Here is a 20,492-nt window from a genome sequence, read left to right on the forward strand (position 1 = left end):
CTTTATGTTTGTCGTTTGTTTGAGTTTGAGGGTTTGTTTTTGTTTGTTTGGTTTTGGTTGGATTTTGTTTTTCTTTTCTTCTTTTGGGGCTGTAAAGGGTTTTGCATGTGAACTTCACTTGTTTTGGGAAGAATTGGGGGTAGTGAAAGGGGTATGACTGAGGTGCATCTGTAGGAGGGCTTCCTGTATACAGTAAGCTGCTCCACAGGTAGCCCCTCAATCATGGCCCCCTTCATGCTGGAGCTGTGACTCTCATGAGGATCTGAATGGGTTTAAGGTTTTACAGTGTTCCCCTTTCCCCAAAAAACAATCCAGTGGAATGGCCTTCCATCCCAATATTACCACAAACCGACCTATACCTTGGGAGTGTTTGAATGAGCCCTTTGAATTCCAGGTTTCAGAGTAGCAGCCGTGTTAGTCTGTATCCGCAAAAAGAACAGGCGTACTTGTGGCACCTTAGAGACTAACAAATTTATTTGAGCATAAGTTTTCGTAGGCTACAGCCCACTTCATTCCATTCTATGCACCTGATGAAGTGGGCTGTAGCCCACGAAAGCTTATGCTCAAATAAATTTATTAGTCTCTAAAGTGCCACAAGTACTCCTGTTCTTTCTTTGAATTCCAAGGATCCTGCATCTTTTTCTGAATCTGCCATGTTTCCTTTTAACTCCTCTCCACAAGCAGAACCTCCCTACATCCATTCCCCACCCTAAACTGACCCTTACACAGGATCAGTCATGACACATGGCTTCAGAGGCAGATTAGTAGATGTTACAGTCTTCTGTAGCAAGCTGAGTTGAAAGAGAGAGGTTAGCATGTGAAATCTACCAGGCTTTGTCAGAGAAGCAAAATGGTGCATAGCTTTCCTTCCTTAGTGTAACTCTGGATTGCTAGAAAAAGCCTCAGAATTAAACCTCCCACATTACTGTGAACCCGTTTTCTCTCTGAAAGCACTGGGAGTCATGCTGAAATTATACCTTGTGTCCCAGAATTCGCTGCACCTCCATGCATCCTCCCAAAATGATGTCACGTGTCCTTTAACACACAGCTTCTGAATGCTCTGTCCCTCCTCCCACCCAGATGAAATGCATTTCTTCCTTTCTGAACCCAACGCCCAGCCCTGCTCCATGTCTCTCCACATTGCCCTTACTTCTGAAAGTAGTGCAACATACCCTTTTCTCCCTGCCCTGACACGCTGCAGTCAAGTACAAGGAAGTACAGAACAGAGCTCAAAAAATGTATGCTGTTATTTCTCCTCTGTAGTGAGGAGCTGTTATTACAGCCAATTGGAAAAGACACCCCAACCACCTCCTCGAGTCCCACCATACCATTATCTCTGGCGTCTCTGAAGCAGAAACCTCAGAGCTCCTGGCCCCCACCTCCCAACCGGGTACGGCTAAGAGTGGCTGCGAGGGGAACCTGTCACATCCCATCATCCAGTCACTGGGGCTGGGTGCAATCTCCCTTGGCCAGTGGCGTATATACAGAGTTCGCTGTGAAATCCTTCCTCTCTTGTGCGTGTTCAACATCTTTTACTGCGTATTTCATGGTGACTGTTCTGTAATCTGTGCCCACCGCTGTGTGTGTGAACGAGAGCTGTCAGTGTTGTATATTGTGGTGCTGTCTCTTTAAAACGTGTCATGCTGCCATGTCCTCCCCTTGCCAGGGAGCTCTCACGTGAGGCAGAGACACTCGGCGGCTGCCTGCTCCGTCTGCAGGAGCCATCTTGTTATGTCTGTAGTAAAAAGGTACATGTGTCTGGTCTCACTCTGGCTTCCTGCAGTACTCGGGCTGCAGCGCGCTCACAAAGACAGTGACACCCGCAGCTGCGGCTGTGCAAGCAGCGCTGTCTGGCGTTAGCAGTGACCCCAGGCTGTAGGAAGTAGCTGTTTTTGCCAGGACGCAGCGTGTCAGTAAATGGTGCAAACTGCAACACACACAGACAAGAAGCTGCAATGCACAAACCAGCAGAAACCAAACAGAAGGCACAGAGAATAAAGACACAGTGAGTACACAAAAGTGAAGGCAAAATTAAAGCAGTTAAACTAGAAAATAGTATTAAAAAAAAATCCTGAGCAGGGAGGATTGCAAGCCAACCCCACCTTTATCTTTCTTTTGTGATCTTGCTGAAAATTGAAGGAGATAGGAACAAATCTTCCAGATCTGTATGAAAACCTCAGGAGCAGATAAAAAAGAACAAGGGCATAAAAGTAGCCATTTTACTGCACATAGTGGGAGAGGAAGCTCTGGAAGTTTATAACATTCTTACAGCAGCCAGCTGAAAATGCTTTAGTTTTGGATGAGATCTTAACAGTGCTTAGAAACTATGGCAACCGTAAGAAAAATGTTGTCTTTTGAACGGTACCAATTCTGTAGTGGGAAGAGCAGATAGACAAGTATGTCATAGAGCTGAGGCAAAAAGCAAGAAATTGAGAGGTTGGAAATACTGAAAATGATATTCTCTGATACAGTACTGTGTTCAGTGTCACTGATAAAGGGCTAAAGGAAAGGTTGTTGAGGAAAGTGGAAACCTGATTTGGGCTTGCAGAAAGCAATAGGCATTTGCGGAGCCTCACAAAGACACAAAATGGAGATCCTGTCTTGGCCACATACTGACAAGTTTGTAGAGGCTGTTATACAGAAGAATACTCAGGACATCATGGGGAGGGCCCAGCTGCTGGTGAGTCAGAGCAAAGCAGACACACCAACCACTTACACAAAATTTCTGTACACACTGTGGTATGACAGACAGCCAATGGAAAAACATGTCACAAATGTGGAAAATTAAATCCCTATTCTATTTGCAGAGTTTAATCTTAATATTGGGGTGGAAGCTAAATGTTTTCTAATTCACCGTTTGAGAAAGATAGAAGGTCCCATCCAGATGAAGCAGTCTGATGTGCTTATGGCATATGGTGATTCCAGAATATACTCTTAAGGGGAAGTCACCGTAACAGTGGCGACTGTTAAAGCTAAGGTCAGTCTTCAATTGAAGACTTCAACTTAGTGATGAAGATTTAATCGCTAAGGCATTTACAACACTACTGATAGGCAGAGAAGCTTGCATACAGGTACACCTAATATGTATGTGGGTATGCTGCATACCAAAGCACCCAGCACTAAAGAAGAATTGATTGCACAACACCTGGAATTCTTCAGGGGACTAGGAGAGTTCTGTGGGAAGCATCACAGATATACAGACCCATCAGTCACCATTGTCATGCATGGCTGCAGAACTACACCTTTTGCAGTGAGAGAGACTCAGAAATTCACTCAGATAGTTAGAAAAGGAAAGAGTCATAGCCAAAGTGAACTCACCCACTCCATGGGTTAGCAGTTTAATAATAACTGAGACAAAGTATGGGAAGATTAGGATTTGTTTGGATCCCCGATGCCTTAATAAGACTATATTGAGACAGCATTACCCCACACCAGTAGATGTCCATTGCTGACTAGCTGGTAAAAGCATATTCATTATGCTAGATAAGAAAGATGGATATTGGTAAGTCACTTTAGATAATGAGTCATTTGAATTTTGCACTTTTAATACACTCTGGGACAGATACAAGTTTCTCTGTTTATCTTTTGGAATAAGAGATAAGGGGGTTCCGTAAAGATAATGCCATAATAAATAGACATGAGGAATGACTAAAAGAACATGCCATTGTGTTATGTTGTGTTCCAGTGGTTTGAGTTGCACCATTTATTTGCATGCACACCAGCTGCCTTAGGTGTTAGGTTTAACTGTATTGAATGGTGGAGCAGTTGGAGCAAATTGGCTGCACTGCCACTGTGGTATGAGGAGAGTTGCACCTGTACTTTGAGGGATCAAGCATTCCTCATTTCAGCATTGAGTTCTGTAGACTTTGTCAGTAGGGGGTTCCGGGGGGGGTGTCTTGCCATGGGGATTGTCAGCCATCTGGTGGTCTACATGACTAGTCTCCATGCCTTAGTGAGGAGTCAGTGAAGGCAATGGCTCAGAAGGAATCCTCAGGGCAAGGGTGAAGAGTTGGTAACATTTAGCAAATCTGGGGTGGTCAGTATTTGTGTGTAGCTAGCTGCTGTTTGCTACGACTGATCTAAACTTGAGTTTTGCCTTAGCAAAGAGTAGGTGCTAGACTTTGCCCTACAGTGCTTATGTGCTCTGTTCCCAGAGTGTCTGTATCCCCTGAACCCACCAAACCTAACTGAATCCCGCCACGCGAGGGTCACCCCATTCCCATTACCCAGCCCACTTACTTATACCCATGACTGTCTCTACTTCCCGTATGGGTGATAGACCCTCACCGCTTATCGACTGTTTCCTGATCCCGCCCACCGGTTACCCACCCCTCATTGGGGACATTGCAGTCTGTATATACTATGTGTGCTGCCCAACCCCAAAACACCAACATACCCCTATACTCTGTATGTTACCCCCAATGACCAATAACTGACGCTTCAAATTTTCTGTATCGTTTATTTTTTAAATATTCTCTAATAAAATTTAAATCTGTAAGGGCAGTGTGTTATTGGCATGTTGGAGTATCACTCAAAGAGGGTAGAGTAAAGGTTGCATTGCAGAAATGGTTGTACCTTCACTTTTTATTTCCTTGTTTTCAGAGGTTTAAGGTTACCCACTTCTCCACATTCTGAAGGGCATTAGGCAGCACTGAGTAAACCTAACTCTGTATTAATGAAGGTTTGGGACAGTTAATTTCCTTGGTATTTTAAAGAAAAAATTTCTTACTACCCCATAGAGTGGTTGCCCTTGCTGAACCCCTGAGGGGAGGTGCAGTTGCCCTGAATTGACACCTGCTACTAGAGAGAGCTGTGGAGACTGTTCTGTTGTTTGAATCCATAAAGAAAAATACACCAAAATTTGAAAATAAACTTTCCCCATCGTGCCAGGCCTGGAAAAAAGGGACTCAGCAGGGGAGGAAGAAGATGACAACACAGGTCAGCACCTCTCACAGGTTCCAAATAAAACAGAGGGAGCCGTGTTTCCATGGTTTAGGGATAGCACTATTTCTCTAGTAAGCTGCACTGCAAGAAGTGCGGTAAGAGGGAAAATGTCACCTGGGCTTGCCACAGTGCCCCACAGAACAGCAAAGGATATGCTGAGAGGAAGCCATCAATGACTGCAGATAGGAGCCATGGAACTAGTTATGTGACTAGAAGGAGTTGGGCTTAGAGGCAGATTGTCTCCAGATGAAAGGATATGTGAGCTGTACCATTTCACAGAACTGTATATGGTGGAGAATGAACAGATGTCATCACCCGTATTATGTTAATGTAAAGGTAAAGGATGTGATATTGATAATGGAGAGAGATACAGGAGTGACAATGACCATGATCTCTGAGGGAGTTTACAAAAAAAATGTTACCTGAGGTAAGATTAAAAGAAACTATTGTGCTTTTACAGAATTGCAATAAGGGCAGAGAGGGGTATTAAGCTGTCTCCCTGTCACTGTAACTTATAAAGGTTTCTGTTCACCATTAGAATTAGTTGTAATGGAAGGAAATGGCCCCCCAATAATGGGCAGAGATTGGTTATGTAAGATTAAATTGGATTGTGGTACATCATCTGCCAGACAGAGCGGGGGCATTGAAAGACCAATATAAAACTGTCATTAATACAGATACGGGTTCGGTTAAAGACATACACCAGCAAAGCCAAGGCCATTCCTAAATTTCTGAAGGCTACACCTGTGCCAAATGCTCTGTGAGAGCCTAAGAAAAAGCAACTGGATGACTTGGGCAAAAGCAGGGTATAATTTCTCTATGGAGTCCAGTGAAAGAACTGTACCAATTGTGTGTATCCCAAAAGGTGATGGTAGTGTAAGAATTTCTAGAACTAGGGATTATATAGTCACTATAAACCCCTGGCTGGAGATGGACAAGTATCTACTTCCTAAACCACAAGATTTATTTGCAAAACTGACAGAGGGAATGAAGTTGAATAAACTAGACTTGTCCCAAGCATACCAGCAGATGGCAATGTAGCCACATGCAAAAAAATTTCTGCCCACAAAAGGGGTATTTAGGTATGAAAGATTACCCTATGGGGTAGCTAGCACACCTGTTCTGTTTCAATGAATAACAGATCAGGTACTGCAGGAGGTAAATAGTGGTGTCTGTTATTTAGATGATTTATTAATAACCGGGAGGACTTCAGAGGAACATTTAAAATATGTAGAGGGGACACTAAAGAGACTACAAAAATATGTTTTAAAGTTAACAGAGATGAGTGTGCTTTTTTTTCAAAATCAGGTTACTTGTTTGAGGCATTGTGTAGATGCAGAAAAGGTTTACCTATTAAAAGAGAATATAAAATCAGTTGAGAACACTCCAGTGCTATAGACGGTCTCAGAGCTTAGATTGTTTCTAACCGTGTGAAATTATTATGAAAGATTAATTCCAAATTTACCAACATTAATTGCAGAAACTATAAAGTGGGTTTGGAAGGAAAAGAAGCATAAAACTTTTGAGGTAGTGAAAAGGAAACTAGTTCCAGCCTATTGGTACATTGTAATCCTGAGCTTTCCATAACTAGGGCCCTGAGAAATTCGCAACTATGCAGAAATTGTGGAATTAGCCTAGTACTGCAGTTTTTCCTACAGCAGGGAAGTAAAAGTGGGCACCTGTACGTTCTGGTCTCATGCTCAGGAAAATCTGTAGCCTCACATGAACTTCTGCTTCGACGTAACACTGCCTGTGGATGCCTGCTTCTGTCACTCCGTTGCAGGGGAAATCGCAGCAGTTTGGGATGATTCAATGTCTGCTTTTATACAAAGGAATGTAGCAGTGACCTTTCACTGATGGCATTCTGTGTATGTCCTGTGAAATTTGTTACTTTACCTGTGACAGTGCTGTAATTAAAAAAACAAACAAAAAAAGATTTTCTCAGGGCTCTACCCATAATCTAAATTTAAATTATTAAATAAATAAATAAATAAATGGAGATATCCTATCTCCTAGAACTGGAAGGGACCTTGAAAGGTTATCCCAGCCCCCTGCCTTCACTAGCAGGACTAAGTACTGATTTTGCTCCAGGTCCCTAAGGAGTTTTTTAAGTATATGAGGAACAAAAGAAATCCTAGCTATGGTATAGGCCCATTACTAGATGGAGATGGTAACATTAGAATATCAGGGTTGGAAGGGCCCTCAGAAAGTCACCTAGTCCAACCCTCTGCTCAAAGCAGGACCAATCCCCAGACAGATTTTTTTTTACCACAGTTCCCTAAATGGCCCCCTCAAGGATTGAGCTCACAAGCCTGGGTGTAGTAGGCCAATGCTCAAACCACTGAGCTATCCCTCCCCCAAAGTACCTGGAGATGCTGGGGAATGAGTCCAAGGCCTCGTACATGCAAAGCATGTGCTCTACCACTGAGGTACAGCCCCAGATCTAACCTAACCTGTGACGCCTCTCCTGGAGGAATTGGGCCTGTCATTTCACACATTTGTAAAGATGGGAGTGAAAAATCCATAGCATTTGCTTGCAGAACATTATCAAAGGCTGAAAGATAAGACTCACAAATTAAAAAAAGAAGCGTTAGCATCATTTGGGAGGTAATTAAATTCCATTAATGCCTGTTTGGGAAACAATTTACCTTAATCACTGATATAGAATCATAGGGTTAGAAGGGACCGCAAGGGTCATCTAGTCTAACCCCCTACTAAGATGAAGGATTTGTTGTTTCTAAACCATCCAAGACAGATGCTGTCCAGCCTCCTTTTGAAAACCTCCAGCGGAGAAGCTTCCACAACCTCCCGAGGCAGTCTGTTCCATCGCCATATTGTTATTACCATTAGGAAGTATAATCCACTGGTAAAAATACTGGGCCCAAAGGTGTTTCACCACTAGTGGCAGCAAGGCTGAAGAAATGGGATTTGATCATAGCTGCCTACCCGTATGACATTTATTATAGACCATCAGAAAAACATGCTACCGCAGAAGCACTCTCCTGTTTGCCCCTTTACACAGGGAAAGAGTGAGGAAAACTCTGCGTATGGAGTCTCTTTCCTAGATGACCTTCCTATTACAGCTAATGAAATTGCTCTGGAAATAAGAAAAGATCCCATTTTGGTTAAGGTGATGCACTACGCACTATCAGGGTGGCCAAATCATATAACAGAACAACTTTGCTCTTACTATTTCAGGAAACTGGAGTTATCCCTGTAGGATGGTTGTTTACCATGGGGACTAGGGTTGCCTGGTGTCCAGTTTTCTACTGGAATTTCCGGTCGAAAAGTGACCCTAGTGGCTCCGGTCAGCACCACTGACCAGGCCTTTAAAATTCCGGTTGGCCGCCCACAGCAGGGCAGGCAGGGTTCCTGCCCAGATCTGTGCAGCTCCTGAGAAGCTGCCAGCATGTCTGTCTGGCTCCAAGGCATAGGGGCAGCCACGGGGGCTCTGCACGCTGCTCCAAGCACCAGCTCTGCAGCTCCAATTGGCCGGGAACCCCAGTTAATGGGAGCTGTGGGGTGGTGCCTGCAGGCAGGGGCAGAGTGCGAAGCCGCCTTGCCGCACCTCTGCCTAGGAGCCAGAGGGAGATGTCGCCGCTTCTGGGAGCTGCCTGAGGTGAGTGCCACCCAAAGCCCACATCCCAAACCCCCTCTTATGCCCCAACTCCTTGCCCCATCCCTGAGCTCCTTCCTGTGCCCAGCTCCCTCCCAAACCCCTGACCCAGCTCGGAGCTCCCTCCTGTGCCCCAAACCTCTCATTTCTGTAGAGCCCGCACCACCAGCCTGGAGCCTGTAACCCCTCCCACACCCTGCCCCAGCCTGGAGACCCCTCCCACACTCCAAACCCCTCTGCCCCAATCCCCAGCCTAAAGCCTCCTCCTGCACCCCAAACCCCTCATCTCCAGCCCCACCCCAGAGCTTGCACCCCCAGACGGATCTCTCACCACCTCTCGCACCCCAACCCCCTGCCCCAGCCCAGTGAAAATGAGTGAGTAAGCGAGGGTGGGGGAGAGCGAGTGACGGAGGGAGGGGGGAATGGAGTGAGTGGGGGGCAGGACCTCAGAGAAGGGGCAGGGTAAAGTTGTTCGGTATTGTGTGATTAGAAAGTTGGCTACCCTAGTCCTTTGTAAGGCAGTAATGACGTTTCTATGAGAAGCAGGGAATGAGGAGGGAAAGTTGTCTGAAGCTTGAGTCCAGCAGAACTAGCCTTATCTGGATTTTAGCTTTTAGTCCATATTGTATTACAGCCTATATTGGTTTCCTGACAGCCCCTCCTCCAGGTTTTTCTGTTTAGGGTAGAGAGTATTTGTATGAAATTACAAGGGGGGATGAAGTGGGAAGAAGATGCGGTAAAGCAGGTATTGGGATCAGAGACACATCTGGTAAAAGGGGGGGATAATGAAGAGGCATATAGATAAACTGTTACCAGATAAAGGCTCAGTACAAGTACAAGATGTGGTTCCTGAAGTTGATTTAAACAGAGTCTGAATGAGCTCTTCACTGACATCTAGTGATGAGCTGGGGGAAGAGACTTCAGGAACCAACCTTGTTTGCATAAAGAATACAAGATACAAAGGATACAGACTAACACGGCTGCTACTCTGAAACTTGTTTGCATAGACACGCCTATTGTGCCAAGATGTGCAGCGTGTTGGAATGGCTTTGCCCAAATGACCACTTTTGGCTGGTGTAGGATTGCAGGTTACTTTGGTGTTGGGTGCAGGGGTGAGGAAAGGTTGTTGTCCTTGTTGTGTGAGTGGGGGCATCAGAACTGTGCTTGGCCTGCCCTGATTGAGAAGGGTCACCCTCAACTAAAGAGCTTTCACTAAGCAGGTGGCAGGTGTGCCAAAAGCTAGTGGAGAGGGGACATAGAAGGCTGTGATTAAGTGTCTTGATGTTTTTGGTCTCGAGATGTAAACCTTGCCTTTGTTTCTGGGACCTTGAAGTGAAAAAATTCTCTAAGTTATATCTGTTCTTATCAGTTTAATTCTGCTGTGTCTAAGGAGTCCCCTTTTACTCTCTTCTGTTTAATAACTAAGCTGATTGTACTCACTTGGGAGTCTTTTGTTTTGTTACAGATCACTAGAGCTGAAGTTGCTGATACCCAGGTGTATGTGCTAAGCTTAGACCTGCTGTGGGGCAGTATCTCCAGTGCAAGAGACTGACCAGTCTGCTTTAGTAGCAAGGCTGCTTTTCTAACTGCTGAAATCATTGAGAGTTGTGTTAAGTAAAGGGACATCAAGGCATTGCAGAGGTTGCAGTAAAGTGGCACAATGGTGGCGTGAACAATGATGCAGGCAGAGGCCAGTGGCCTAGTGACTGACAATGAAGCAGCCAGCGGCACGGTGAACGATGAAGCGGTGACAGCAGCAGGCAGCAACACAGCGTGAATGGTGCAGCAGCAGCTGAGGCATTGGTCGGCCCCTCCCCCATCCTACCAAGATGGGAGGCGAACTCACCGGAACGCTCCTCTGAATTCTGCATCTTTGCTGACCAAGTACAACTGTGAGTGCAGTGTAGTGGAGGGAGAGGGGAGTGGCATGTTAAAGGAACATTTGTTTGTCAGACTCACACTGCAAGGTGAGAACCTGAGGCAAAGAACACTGCCCAGTGTACTGTGGGGTGGGTGTTTGGCTCATGGTCACATGCTTGTGGCATTTCCCCAAATTAATGCTGGCTTCCTTTCCCCTTTTTATTGAAAGGTTTCTTTTCTATACTCAGACTCAGTGCTTGCCAGAGGGGAAGTATTGCCTCTTTGAGGTCCCCAAGGGCAGTGTAATTTTTCCCAGATTGCTGGTGGGGGACTCAAGCCGCTTCTGGGTTATATTGTTAAGAGGGATCCCTAGACATTGAACCCAACCCCACCTGGCAGAAGAGTTACATTTGTAAAAACAGTTACTTCTACTCTAAAGAGCTAATAGAGAAAACCTACATTGCCAGCTGCTTCCTGGCCAACTAGCCACAGGTCGAGCTCTTTCACGTGGACATCTTGTCTGTTGAGCCAGAGGACTATGTGATGGGTCGAGGAGACCAAACTAGCCATGAAACATGAATGAATCTAAGGAACACCAAATATTACAAGAATCATAATAAAATCATGCGAGTTGACACTGCTAACTCCTTTGAGCCCCTTTGAAAACCCCAGTGGAAGAGTAAAACTTTTATTTCAGGATAAGAGAGAGAGAGTTCAGTGCAGTGACTTGCTAGCTAACATTCTGCATCTAAACTGAAACACAAAATGGCTACTTCCTCACAGCTGCCCCAGCGTCAGAGAGAGTGTTTGTCTACACTGCTGAAAATCTGCTAAAAAAGCATTGTTCAGAACAATTTCTGACTTCAGATCAAATTCGGCGAGTAGTTTCAGCCAAGCAAAAAAATTGGAAATGTCAAAAAATGTTTCAACATGTTTGAACTGAACTGCTTAGACATTTTATTTTGAAAATATAGTTTCGCATTGACATTTTGTTTAGAAAATGTCACCATTTCATTTTAACATGTCATTTTAAGTTTTTCATTTCATAGAGAAAAAACAAAACTTCTGGTTCAGTTTGAAACTAATTTTTTCCCCCAGATTTTCAGTTTGGTCACTGAACCAAAATATAAATCATTGACTCAGCTCTATACTCCAGTGCTCTGTCCAGTCTGAGTTATAAATGGCTCATGCTGTTGGGGCTTTATTCAGATTACACCACTGTTGCACTTAGGCTTTGGCTACACTGACGCTGTGCAGCGCTGCAACTTGCTGCGTTCAGGGGTGTGAAAAAACATCCCCCTGAGTGCAGCGGGTACTGCGCTGTAAAGCGCCAGTGTAATCAGTGCCTACAGTGCTGCACGCTCGCTCGCAGCGCTGCAAGCTAATCCCCTCGGAGAGGTGGAGTACATACAGTGCTGTGAAGTTCCGAGTGTAGCCCTTTGTAGAGGAAGAAGCAATGATCATGTATCTCTCATGGATATAACCACTCAGCCACTCCCCTCCCTATTAAATTCCCAGTCACCACCCAGCACTTACTCCTATAAAATACTTTACCCAGATCCTTAAAGGTGCCTAAATACCTTGTGGACCTGGGCCCTTGCAACTTCTTGACATTTAACCCCGACATCGCTATCCCACTGAATTTGTCCCTGTAGATACCCCCAAGTCATTGTGTGACTTTTAGCCTGTAAATACCCAGCTAATCTATGGCTTCTGAAACTGTAAATACCCAGCCACTCAAAAAAGAAAAAAATACTCTTTATATATCTTGCTCCACCATGTCTTAACCTGTAATCAGGATATTTTTGCTCTGCCGGTCCCCAGCCATTCCCAGTTGCTTCCTTGCTAAGGTGCACACATACATGTGGCCAGATCAAGGCCAGGACACTAGGTTATCTCTGAGAACTGCCATGGGGTGTTTATTTTGCTCTGGTGAGGCCATGAGAGTGTACAGGACAAGGTTGGGTTAACCCCTCTGTCCTAGCACAAGACCTTGCACACAGCTGGAACTGCACACAGGGATACTACCTATGCTGAAATCTGCTTAGCTGGGGACAAATAAAGCTGGGGTTTAAGGTAGACCCCAAGACGACGACTCCTGAGGAGACCCAGTGCTTGGTAAATGTGACAAACATGGTCAGTAGGGGACCTTGCAGGCTCCAATGACGGAGCAGTGAGGGGGTTGGCATCAGAAGAATGGGCATGCCTGACCCCTGCCTGCTAAGCTATGGGCAAATGTTCCTCTCAGCCAGTTCTTCTAGTCCCCTCCCCCACCATAACACCACTTGCTGTGCGTGTAATCTGCAGGTTACTATAGCCCCCCATAGGGAGCACCAAGGCCAGGGTAGACCAGAACACCATGTTTAGCATTTCATGAAGTCACATCTGCTTGTGTCTTCCCCTGTTTCCCCCTCCCCCCCCTTTGTGCTGAGCAGCCTGAATGCATCAAAAAGGAGGTGACCCAGAGCTCCCTCCTCTGCACAAAAGGTAAGGGCATCTCTCCAAATTCTGTACTGCTGATACTAGAACCAGCAGGGAGGGCAGCAAAGGGAGGGAATCTACAGTGTCTCCCTCAATTCCCAGCTAACATGATATGCTCAGAATACCCCCACGTAAAACAAACCCTTGGTGTTAACTGGTAGCTAGGACTCTTGCAAAACACTGTGAATGCCTGTTATATTGCACTGCCCCTAATATTACATCCACACTAAGGACCAAGGACAGCCAAAACTCCATCAAAATCCACTCCAGCAAATCCTTCAAAAGGAACTTGCAAGTGGACAGCAAAAACCACCTGCTGCTTCAGCAGACTGCCCTGCCTGATGTTCCCTGTATGTGAATGGCAATGGCTGTGTCTATGAGCATGGCAACACTGGAAACTTCAAAGCGCTGTCGCGGGAACGCTCCTGGGGCAGTGCTTTGAAGTGCGAGTGTGGTTGCGCGCGAACGCTGGGAGAGAGCTCTCCCAGTGCTCCTGGTAATCCACCTCCACGTGCTCCCAGCGCTTGGAGCCTGTTTACACTAGCGCTTTAAAGCGCTCTGACTTGCTGCGCTCAGGGAGGTGATTTTTCACACCCCTGAGCCAGCAAGTTAGAGCGCTATAACATGTGAGTGTAGTCAAACCCTATGTGCAGCTCAAAGATCCCCAGCCCACTGCCCCTCACTGTGGGGCAGCTCCACCCAGTAATGAACCATTCTTGAGTTTGCCTCTTTTTTGTTCTTTGGTACATTCATTCTTTCTTTGTTTCTTTTGTTCTTTGTTTCATTGTTTCTTAGGCTTTTTGTTTCATTCTTTATTCATTCTTTCTTTCATGTATCCTGTTCCTGTGTTTCCTTCACGGTTTTGAAGGAACTCTTTTTCTTAAGCCTCTTCAGATCAATTCTGCACCCAGAAGAGTAGATTTATTTTTTTAGCTTTAGAATCTCTGAGTGGTACATGAGGCAACCCATTTTTCCCACTGCTGTCTGTCCAGAGCAAATGAGTCACTCCAATGTAAGTTGTCTCCATGATGGCAGCATCATTTTCAATCATCCTGCTCAGAGAAGTAGATGCATTTCCAAGTGAAATTTATGCCAATTACATCCTATTGCGCTCTTTTTGGTTTTCCTCTTTCCCAGGCAGTGAGGTTTCTGGGGGACATTAACTGCAATGGATTGTGTCTCCATTGCAGATACAATCATCTGCTGGGAGGAGTCTCTGTGCTGTAGTATGAGTCAAAATTGAATCTGGATCTGAACTTAATGTGGAAAAGAGAGGATAGAGGCAGATCTGTCAGAAAGGTGTTTGAGAACTGCCACAGTGTTAAATGCAGGATGGGAGTGATTGGGATTTTATTGTCAGGATTATTTTCCCTTTGTTCTACACAATCCTGAGATACAAGATCCTCGTGCCCAAAAAGACATCTGGGTTCAATCTCTCTCTGCAGACATTGAATGCTTCCTGCACAGCAGCCTTGCAGCAAAGTTTGATCTGCTCCTTTCAGACAAGTCACTTCCCACCATTGCCCCAGCTCCCTGAATGACAAGAACCAGCCAACTGGGAAACGGGGGAGAGGATGGTTTAAAACAGGACTACCGATTATAAATATTGTTACAAATCTGGGGCACCCAAGGACTTCCCTGTTGTCACTCTGCTGAACTGCATGGCCTCTCAGGGCTGCACTATGACTGTGTGCATAGGACTTGGCTTCTCCTACCCCAAAAACCTGGGCCTCAATGACTGGAGTAAAAGGAGATTCTCCACTAGATGTTAGCAGTATAGAGCCTGTGATACACAACTAAGCATTTCTGATTCATCCAACAATGCCCTGCAGTGCATATATATACTAAATATCTGGGTACAGTGTTAGTGCTGTTTTATAATGGGGATGATTCACCTTTACTCCCTGCAGCCCTTTAGCCCTCCCTGGGCTCAGTTGTTAAGTAGTCCCAGCCCTGGTATGGGGCCATATCCCCAGCGCTTCGTCCCTGGAGATACGACCTTCCTACGGCCGGGTTCAGTCCCAGCATCTAGCCAGGAGCTCCTTCTTTGCTCCCCCGGTCCCTACTAGCAAATTGTCTTTGGCTCAGTCCTGGCAGCCAGCCAGGAGCCTCTCGCAGCCCCAGTCCCTTCCCTCACTTAGCTGTCTGTGCGCCTGCTGCTCTTCAGCCAGGCACACACTCCTTTCTTTTCCAGCTCCAAACAGCAATTAACTGCTGATCTGTTCTACAGCTCCTTTTATATGGCCCTCCTGGCCCCTGATTGGCTGTTCTAGCAGCTCCGCTGATTGATTGCTTCCGCGCAACCACTCTAAGCCGCTTGGAGGCTCTCTCCACAGCTCCTTTCCTGGGATGGGTGTGGCAAACCCTGAGGCCTCCAGCAGGGGGCCTTGGGCCTAGTCCAACCCATCACAAGCCCCCAGATAACAAAGTCCAATAATTTTGGATCATGTCCCTGTACTATGGTCCTAGTGAAACACTTGAAACATTAGCTCCCTCACTCTGCATGGAACTTACTGTGCTTCATGGCAAAACCCTTTCTGTCTCTAGGTGTTTATAGAGCACCAGCACCACAGAAACCAGGCACTGTATTAAGAGGCCTCCACTCAAGCCCTGTCCCTCCAGGGGGCCTTTCGCTACCCTCTCTTTTCCATGTCATTAAGTTATCACAGTGCAACAGGTAAATCAGAAAGATCTTCACAGGCTATTCGTGCTCTGGAGCAGAACGTTTCCTCCTCATTCGTGGTCCAGACTAATCCAGTCTCTCTCATTTCAGTTATGCCAGGACGTGCAATAGCTCCAGTATGGCCATTGTTGATGGCAAGATGTTCTCAGGCTTCATCCCTTCAGATCATCCTGGTAGAAGGTAAAGGATGGGAGTGACGTGAATAAACCATCCCAGGAGCAGAGGGGGTTACAGGCTGTTATACCCTGGGCTGGATAAAAAGGAAAGGACCAGGCCAGCCAACCAGCTTTCTGAGCCATGAGGGCATTCACTGGAGCCCACTTGGCTCAGGACACATTGCCATCCCCTTCACTCCATACAACCAGTAACCCACTTAGGCCACACACTCACACACACACCCAGCCAACCAACCTACAGACAGATTTTATAGGTATCTAGGTATTAAAATAAGTTTGAAAATTTGCCTCCAGTGATTATTTTGCAGTTCCCAGTTTGACCACTAGATGCCACTGTTGTTTCACAGGAATAGAAGTGGTGAATCATAATATCATCACATAAAGAACAGGAGTACTTGTGGCACCTTAGAGACTAACAAATTTATTAGAGCATAAGCTTTCGTGGACTACAGCCCACTTCTTCGGATGCACTCCTGTACTTTTTGCGGATACAGACTAACACGGCTGCTACTCTGAAAAATATCATCACATAGAATATCAGGGTTGGAAGGGACCTCAGGAGGTCATCTAGTCCAAACCACTGCTTAAAGCAGGACCAACCCCAACTAAATCATTCCAGCCAGGGCTTTGTCAAGCCTGACCTTAAAAACCTCTAAGGAAGGAGATTCCACCACCTCTATTGGTAACCCGTTCCAGTGCCATTCACATGGGCATTTCTGCAGGATCTGGGATGCCTCTTATATTTAATGCTTGTTAATAATGGATCCTCTTTCCCATAGCCTTGTTTAAAGCTTCAGGATGATCGTGTGATGATGCAGGTGGAAACCAAGAACAACTGTGTCCCCTTCTACATGGAGAACATAAATTCAAAAAGAAATTTTTCCCTCTGGTGTTATATATGTCTACAAGTTTTAAACAGATGCCTTTTGAAAATTTTTAGTCTCAAGGCCAAAAATCTTAACAAGACAACTGTAAAGAAACTGATCAGGTGAACGGGGACTCTCTGGGCTCTCACCTCTGCCATGCAAGGTGAGAGCCCTATGTATTTGGAATCCACGTCAGTAGGTCTTTGGTAAAGAGAAATTGATATTAAAAGAAAACATCTAATGCTATCCACTGTCCTCCCAGTCCCAGGTCTCTCAGAAGAATATCAGTTTATCTTTCTCAGCTGAGCAAGAACTTCCTGTGTCCAACATCAAACCAGTTTCAGTGCTGATCTACGGTTACTATAAAAGAGGTAGGAGGCCTGGCTGAGATCCTTGTCTATTTCCACTAAACTGGGTGATGTTTATTTGCACTTTGCTGTTGGTACCTTACCACAATTGACAAAGGGCCACAACCAGCCTGTGTGTTGGATGTTAGCCCCATGTCCCTCCCAGGTGCGGCCAGTGGACTCACTGGAACTCACCAGACCCTCAGTGTATGTTGTAGCTCTGCCTTGGGAAGGGATCAATCCAAAATGGGGAGATTTCAAGAGAGTTTCATCAGATATTTAGTGACTTACTGAACATGTCAGATTCTGCCCATGAGTTTATAGATCAGCTGTGAAGACAGGTCATTCTGAAACAAGGGAGGCTGTGAGCCAGGGGAACTCTTGGTGCCAACTGGTGGAAAATACAGGGATGCATAAGTGTTACAGGGATCCCCCTGGGCCTGGTATTTACATAGTACTTTGTCAGAGTCTGATGCAAGATCTCTACTGAAATCTTGTGTCACACTGGCCATCATAATCATTGCAAAATTTGTGTGTGGTTAATATGTAAGGAGCTATGTATATATAATTAAAATTATGTTTTAAGTTCCGTGAGTTGGGTGCATCTACCAGCAGTGGATAAGCAAGTTTCTTTCAGCCAGAAAATGTTTATCTATTGGTCTGTCTACATTTAAATTGAATATTGTATACTTCAGAATGAACACCTATTTACAGTCTGAGCAAAATGCTAATCAAGTGATTGCAAAGTCTCTAGTGAAGACAATGGATTTTTTTTTTTTTAAACTACAGCTGTAGGGACAGAAACAAACTCTGCATCTTTCCACCGAGGAGGCAAGAGGTCAGCATACTTGTATCATGAATGGAAAATCACAGCCTAGGTTGGCTGTAATACACTGGAAGGATTTGGGGTGAGTTTTTGCTCTGACATGACAAGCAAAGTATAGGCTCTAGAATGCATGTTATGATTTTATTTTATATGTAACACTGTTTCCAAAATTTCTGCTTTTTATCACTTAAAGAGCAGAGATTCCAAAAAAAAAAAAAAAAAAAAAAACCACCCCTCTCTCTGTAAACAAATCTAAGTGCTGTGTGTAAAGCAGAGCCATGTTCTACAGTGTAACTGACCCGCTGTGCTGTACTGCTCATTGGGAACGGCAGATTTGGAGAAGCTGAGAGTGTCCAGTGGATCAGGGGTTTAGCATTGCAGGTGGATGCTTGGATGGCTCAAGGGTTGGATTGTATCTCTCATTAACCAATAAAGAGAGCAGGGCCTGGAAGGTAGTGCTTGTCTTGCCAGGGGCTGGTGGTGTTGGGGAACTGACCCACAGCAGGTGCAGACAAGGCTTCCTCATGCTCAGGGTGGGGGGTAGCAAGGTCCCTCACATCCATGGATAGCATCACACAGGCTTCAACTTCTCAAAGGTGTTTGTGAGTTGGGAGTACTCTAACTGGGGCAGGGGACATTTAAGTGGCAGTTACAGCAGTGGTTTGATAGAATGTGACATTTGGGTTTTCTCTTTTCCAGGCAAACACGTCTTGTTGAGTGCCGCACAGCCTGTGGTCAGACATCTCACCCGGAAAGCAGCTGCAAGTCTGCAGCGATTAGAGCAACATGTGAGTGATACTCTACATAGAGAGCGATAAGAGTGGGGAGAGGGGAAGGGGGGGAGGAGGAGAGAGTGGGTGGCATGCAGAGATGTAGTTAAATGAAAGGAAGAGCTGTTCCAAATCCAAAATGCTCTGAGACAGTTTGTAAGGTATTTGGAAATGAGCCCATGTCATTGGAAAAATATACAAGATTTTGCAGATGTTGGGCTTGGAAATGAATCCCTTTTTACAGTGAAAATAAACCTATTCCTGAGCAGAAAATGGGCCCATCAGGTGGGATTTTCAAAAGCAACTAAATGACTTAGGAGCACATGTGCTATTGAAAGTCAGTGGGCAGTGTACAGCTGAGGCACTTTTGAAAATCCCACACATCAGCTGAAGGTGACTCTGGGATCGGAATTCTTGCATATTCAGGATTTGAAATGTCTCACGGTGCTGATCCTGTAACAGCCACTTCAGGGAGCTTAATGGAAAAGTGAAACATGTGGGGCATGAAATTGTCTAAAACACGGTGAAAATCTCTGTGCTGAATTCTACAGCTGCAGTTTCATGCAGCTGCAGTGGTTTGTAGAGCAGGAAACAAAAGGAAGTGGGATTAAGTGTGGATTTTTTCCCTCCTGGCACAACTAGAATTCCCATTAAAGCCAATGGAGCAGAGTCTGATCTCTCGCTCCAGCATAGATCAAGCTTAACTCCCATGAAGTCCACAGAGTTACAACAGTGAAGGAGAGCGCATGGGTGGGGATGTAGGATTGCTCTGCATGGGCCCAAACAGGCTGATGTTTCATGTAATTAATAGAACCCCCCTTTCAGGACTAGCCTGTTTAGCTGTACAGAATGACTTTTTCTGGGGAGAAAATTGGGTTCTTTTTGGTGCAGACTCCCCCTTTTCATTGCTGTGACAGAGTGCTGAGGTCTGACCGGTGGGACAGCAGCTGCATGGCTTTAGCCTCAATTAGTTCCCCCAGGGATAGCTGCTAGTGCAATTAGCCAATCAGAAGGAGAGGCTGGGGAGGTAAGAAACAAATTAGACCTCAGCTGGCTAACCTGATACGTCAGGAAGGAAATGCTACAAGGAAAGGATGACTTGGCTAGCTGAGTCCAGACTGAAAGAGTTCCCAAGACAAGGAAATCTCTTCCTCCTAGGGCCCTGGTAAAGATGGACTGAAAGATGTAGGATTAAAAACTGTGATGTTGCCCTGTACTAGTGTTGGTGGAAGGGTTTGGAATAAAATACAGACTGAACACTAAAAGAAAGTGGGTCTGAGCAGTTTCTAGAGCATCAGAGGATGGACAGAGCATCACCCTGTTACAATCACTCATGGTTTTTACTGTGTTTTTTTTCTCCTTCACAGGACAAACATGGAATGTGAACTGAGGAAAGAAGCCAGACAGCTTATTTCCCTCTGACTATAGACTCTTAGTAAATGTTACACTTACAATCTGATTGACTGCATGCTGTGACTGTCCAGTGGTAACTTGGCTAGATTCAACCCTAGTGTTTATATCCCCTCCATGAACTCCCTCCAGCTCTAAGACCACACATGACCCTGGTTCCACACAGACTGAGAACAGTAGTTGGTCAAAGCATGTAACATTCCCCATAATAAACTTCTCAAATTCCACATGCCTGGGTCCTGGTTATCTTGTTCTCTCTGCACACTTTAGTGGCATGAAACTGAAGAACACTTATTGCTAGTAAACTCAATATTATTGTACTACAAAAGGGAAATGCTAACTTATGAACACCCCAGCTGACCAATTCCAAAATTTCAGGGAATGTTCTAGGCATCAGTGGGCAGAACCTTGCAGATTTTGAAGAAACATGGATAACTGGAAAAGCCTGATTTCTACTGGTGCATGTGTAATTTAAAGTCAGGCCTAAAGCATGCCCATTTGCTGCAGGCAGAG

At 45.3% G+C, this 20,492-nt stretch overlaps 1 long non-coding RNA gene across 9 annotated transcripts; it reads left to right on the forward strand.

Annotated features, from left to right (window-relative positions):
• Window positions 1-1,685: 1,685 nt before the first annotated feature.
• Window positions 1,686-20,206, forward strand: LOC117885090. 9 transcript variants are annotated; one of them, XR_004647716.1, is made up of 9 exons: window positions 1,686-2,005; window positions 10,026-10,452; window positions 15,449-15,578; window positions 15,675-15,764; window positions 16,540-16,789; window positions 16,895-16,997; window positions 17,763-17,881; window positions 18,499-18,587; window positions 19,937-20,206. It is a non-coding gene; the product is annotated as an uncharacterized LOC117885090 (long non-coding RNA). The 9 variants fall into 9 exon arrangements; XR_004647710.1 differs by having other exon boundaries at window positions 15,449-15,764; XR_004647711.1 differs by lacking the exon at window positions 15,449-15,578 and having other exon boundaries at window positions 1,688-2,005.
• The last annotated feature ends 286 nt before the right edge of the window (window positions 20,207-20,492 follow it).

Source organism: Trachemys scripta, chromosome 1, assembly GCF_013100865.1.
Source record: "Trachemys scripta elegans isolate TJP31775 chromosome 1, CAS_Tse_1.0, whole genome shotgun sequence".
NCBI classification, from domain to species: domain Eukaryota; kingdom Metazoa; phylum Chordata; order Testudines; family Emydidae; genus Trachemys; species Trachemys scripta.